Raw genomic sequence first — 5,805 nt, 5'->3', positions numbered from 1 at the left:
ATTTTGTGATTAAAAGTCACATTAATTCAATTCACTTCTGACTTCAAGTGAAAATCTTAATTTCAAGATTAGTATGCAAAAAGGGTGGGCTCAAAATGATAAAAATTGAGCAAGTTATGATCCTTTGATGTTGACACAAAGTTTTTTGAACTTTTAAAGGAGGACCTATAATGTCTTCACATCTTTGATGACTTTCTTCACAAAATTATATCTTGAATTGTGAAGGGAAGTTGTTGATGATGTCAAGGAGAATCATTTTCAAAAAGAAGCACTAAAAACTGTTAAAAATGGAGAGAGTTATGCGCTTTTGATCATGTGATCAAGGACTTGCCAAATTAGGTCAAACTCCTTGAACCAACTTTGAATCTCTTGAAATTTTCTTGCATTATAAGGAACGAGGAGGTACATAAAACCTTGAAATAATATTATCTTGATGCTCACTTGATGATGAGGCTCCTAACTTGATGAAACTTATTGAAGAAGGCATGGAAATAAACACATGAACCTATGGAGTTTCTTGATGAATCAAGCCACATGATCTTAAGATAAACTTGATTAAATGAAGTTGGAATATGCTTAAGACATAACACTTTGATGATGAGAATGTTCGTTTGAAATTTAAGCCATTGAGCTTCTATGAATGACCAGTTGATTGAGAGTCAATCCTTAAAACCCTAATTTAGGAGAGGAGATGAGTGCGCTTGGTTCAACACTTACAATGTACAAAGCCTTGAGGGACATAAGATATCTTTTTTTTTGTATTTTGTTTAGAGATTAGTATAAAAGTAAATATTCACAACATAATCAAACTTGGATGCTTGGTGATCCCTTAAAGGTAAGAAATGTTAGAATAATATTTGGTTATACACTTTATCTCTAAGTTTTGATGATAAAAACACATATATTTTATATGTAAATAATTTTGTTTATAATGTTTTCATTGAGTGTACAGATCAAAAGCTCTATATGATTTAGGACTGTTGTCTAAAGAATCATCAGATATGTTGTTGTCAGAAAGACTACTTTCTTTCACTTCTGAAGAAACATCCGTAGTTCTATGGAATGCTGAATGAGAATTAGAAAGAGGATCTCCTGTGTACTTCTCAATAAGCTGCTGCTTCAGAAGTCTCAAGTATCTCAAGATCAAAAAACAAAGTATACATCAGATACAAGTTGTTACTTCAAAAGATCAGATGTCAAGATATGTCTTTCAGAAGAGTTGTTGCCCGTCACTCTAATAACATAGTCAAGATCAGCTGATATTGATCAAGATCAGAAATACAAATTAGTTGTTATGAATCTATGTTCAGATATCAAGACATGTTCCTCCGAGATGTTGTTGCATTTTTATCTGAAGACATTACTCTTTTCAGAAAGAATCTGATACTATTGCTCGTAATGTTTGTGAACTCCTTCTCACTTCTCAAATAAGTTATCTTACTTCAGATACATATTTGATATAGGAAGTCCTGTGTCGTACTTCAGAAAAGTTATTGCTATTATTTCTGAAAGACAAAGTTTTGTTCCTATTGGCTTTATGTTCTCATGCTATCATAAAAAATTAGTGTCTGAACTACTCATCAGATAAATCATTAGAAGAACAAAGAAAATAAAGTGATCTCTTCCAAGCTTACTACTTCAGATTAGAAGTACATCATTTGAAGATGAGATCAAGAAACTTTCTCAAGAAGATTCCAGTACAACGATCTTCTCAACAACTCACTATTATCAAGATGTTCATACTATTCAAAAGCTGTCTTCCATGCCATCATGTCAAAGCTGTAAGCTATAGGCTTAGGAAGTAATGTGCTATACTATCCAACATCTACACTTAATATTATCCGTTGGAAAGTAACTGTTGGATTTTAGAAAAGACTCTTTTATCCTCATAACATCTCTTTCTCTAAAGACTATAAAAGAAGATCAAAACTTCAAGAGAAATGCTGCTGATTTCCACTACAATAGCCAAAGCTTGTTGGCTGCAACAACAAGAGCCAAAAGTGCTACTGGTTGCAAATGCCAAATCCAAATATGTTGCTCATTGCCAATGCTAAAGCTGCAATGCTACTGCCTAATGCGAAGAAGTCAATGCTAAAGTATTCAAAGCAAAGCGAAAGCTGTTGCAATATTAATCAAGCTGAAGCTGAAGAGGATTAAGATAGAAGAGAAAGAAGATTACTACAAGATGCTACTCAATAAATATCAAATACATCTTTGTATAATCTTGTAAATGCAAGGAGATGTTTCTCATATCTTGCTCAACATTTTTGTGTTATATTTGTACTTTAACATTTGTGTAATCTGCTTATTAGAAGCAATTTTGTAAACACAACTTGTTAATCAATTTCTATTGATTTTTCCTTGAGTGACTAGTCTTACTCTGTATACTCAAGGTTATTATTGTGAGAAATCTTCTTTAAGGGACCTGTTGGGTCAAAATTCTTAAAGGACTCGTTGATCGTTATATCTCTTAGGGGACCAGTTGGGTCTGAATTCTTAAGAGATCACTAACAGAATTGATCAATGTTTTGGTTGTTAGTCACTGGAAGTTTGCCTGTGCAATTGTAATCATTTGTATGATTAGTGTATTAAGTTCTTTTCTAAGGAAAAATCACCTTGGCACGTGGACATGGCTAACCTTTTCTAAGGGAAACCTGAATAATTGATTGTGTCATCTTTCTCTTTATTGCATTCGCTATTGTTTTTCTTAAATAAATAATATTTCTAAAGGGAAAAGTTTTGAAAACCCAATTCAAACCCACGTTTCTTGTGTTTTTCTCTACCTTCAAGATGAACATAAGGCCAAGGGTCACTCTCATGATTGTGATCTTGATGTGTTGTATGAATGTAAAATGATTGAGGATTCTTAGGGTAAAAATTTAGGGTATGACAATTTGGTTGTGAAGATATTTTATGTGGAAGTCTGATTTCGAATAAAATCACTATATTTTCTCTTTCGTGTAAGTGTTTATTTTAGTATGTGTTGGTCACTAGCCTAATACAAAAAGTAAGGCTTAATATCCTTTTTAGTCCCATGTGTTAACCTCGAGATTTGTTTTAGTCCCTTAACTTAAAAAGCGTCCATATTGGTTCCTTAACTCTTTGAAACATACTATGTTAGTCTTTTTTGTCTAATTAGCGGCAGGAAAACTAAAAAATGACTCGCTAAATTCGTCGCAAATTAGACGAAAATGAATAACTTGATAGTTTTGAAGATGTAAAGGACCACAATAAACCCTTTTTAAGTTAAGAGACCAAAATAAACTAGGGAGTTTAACATATGAGACCAAAAAGAGTATTAAACCAAAAATTAATTATACACTTTAATCACCTAAATTTACGATTCTCTCTGACTAAAAAATACATTATAATTTTTTTGTTATATACATTATAAATGAGTCAAACAAAAGTAATATAAACTATTCTTAAAGATGTAATATAAACCCTTTTTAAGTTGAGACAAAAATAAATTATAAAGGTTAACATATGAGACAAAAACAATATTAAACCAAAAATTGATTATACACTTTAATCACCTAAATTCACGATTCACTCTGACTAAAAAAATATATTATAATTTTTTGTTATATACATTATAAATGAGTCAAACAAAAGTAATATAAAATAAGAAAAAGTATATACATTTAATTGAATAATTGTCCTTGGAAATATCATTCATATTTTATTTTATTTTTTAATGAAGTTTTTTACTTTCTTCCTATAAATAATTGGAAAGTCTTCAATACTCCACCATCCATTTTGTTCATCTTGTCCGTCTCTCTCTCTCTCTCTCTCTCCATTTATTTGTATCTCTCTATCTCTCTCCATTTCTCTGTGTGTATCTTTGTCTCTGTCCCTTTCAATAAGCAAATCATAATTTCCTTAGTTTACTCATAGAGGGAAGGTCGTTTTTTTGTGTGCGCCTAATTTATTCTTTTCTATCAAGTCTTTACATTCACTATTCGTTTATTTTAATTAAATGAAAATATATTCACTAAACACAAATTTTTAGTGCACCTCAAAGTCAATCCCTTTTTTATCCCATGGCTAATGATGATCGATATCTCTTTTCTATTATGCGTGGCTGCAAAGATACCACCTTAACTCCTTCTAACACTTTTTTGAAACTTCTCCCAACACCCCAACACTGACTACCAATAACATAATATCACTTCAGAACCCTAAACCATCTTACTTAGATGATTTTACTTTGTCCCATGAAAATAGCCGAGTCCCAATTTTCCAGCTAAAACCTAATGGTATTGTAGATCAAGAAAAAATTATAACCAAATTAGATCCTAAACTCTCAACAACCATAGAGATCCCGACTTTTACTACTCCTAACACCACTATCCCCACCACCATTACTCTGATTACCACCACAACCACCACCCCACCCTCACAAAAACTATTTGCACCTTAACTACTGCTACTCCTAACATCACTACCTCAACTAATATTTGCACTAGTATTTATGAAACGGATCAAATTCCCGTCGTTATTCATTACCCTGATTTCATCGAACGTCAATTAATTCATCCGAATCACATAAATGAAATAGTTGTTAAAAAAGTCCCTGCCTACATTGAAATCACAACCGCTCATTTTGATTTTGCATTCAATCATCCATCAATTTCCATACCACTCTAGAAAAACCCTAATAAACTACCCATTCTAGCACCCCAAAGTAATATTGAGATTTTACCAAATACACATCCAGAAAAACCCAAATGAAAATTAGGAAAAAGGTAAAGTATCTATTCATATTATTTTATTTGGTATCCGATTTGTAAATATATTATGCTTAAATAATTTTATTATAAATTAGGATTGTAAAGTATCTAGATTTGAGCATACATAGTTTTAAATCGGATCTAAATAATATTTGATTTAATAGTTTTTCTAATGGATGAAATTACATTATAAATAATAATGATAGTTTTTAATAAATAATGATCATTGAATTCACAATATTGATTACAAGGGTTACTACAATCCTGGAACAACCTAGTCGAACCTTACCTCTTTATACACAACAGAGGTAAAATGTTTCAAATATGAAAATTACATGACACAAAAGACTCATTATCTGTTCTGAACCACTTCCAAAATGCAAACACTATGGCATTAATACATTCATTGAAGTTGAATATATTTCCATTAAACATGATTGCATTTCTTATCACCCAAATATTCCACACAACCGCTAACCAAATAACCCCATACCGTTGATATTTAGTCTAAATCCTTAACTTTATAGCTGTGAAAAAGAAAAGTTTTCAACTCTTCGGCAGGTAAAGTCACCGATCCCCCAATCCACTCTCCTATCTTGTCCCAAATCCTACTCGTTAAGGGACACGACTCAAACAAATCACATGAGTTTTCAACTTCTCTAAAACAGAACATACAACAACAATCCATATCCTCCACTATTATCCCTCGTATCCTCAATTGGTCCCTAGTAGGTAATCTTCCCAAGACTAATATTCAAGAAATTTTTTGACATTAGAGGGAGCCTTCAATTTCCACAAGAAATTAAGAGCTCCCTTGGCTCTAAGCTCCAAACAGGTCGCAGTTCATCTCTTCCGAATTTCCTTCGCACAAGAGTTAACGGAGAGACCTTTATCCACATCCTTTGACCAAATGCAAGTTTCCCTTGCGGTATGCACTAGCTTAAAAATAGACAAAAAATTTGTCATTTCCAGTAGCAAGAAATTATCTTCGGCTTCCTCTGCTTTAAGCCAACTAGCCGAATCCCAACTCCAATAATCATTCTCCCAATGTCCAGATTGTTTACTGACATAA

The sequence above is a fragment of the Vicia villosa genome, unplaced genomic scaffold, assembly GCF_029867415.1.
Source record: "Vicia villosa cultivar HV-30 ecotype Madison, WI unplaced genomic scaffold, Vvil1.0 ctg.002672F_1_1, whole genome shotgun sequence".
NCBI lineage: Eukaryota > Viridiplantae > Streptophyta > Magnoliopsida > Fabales > Fabaceae > Vicia > Vicia villosa.
Note: the sequence above shows the minus strand (reverse complement) of the source record.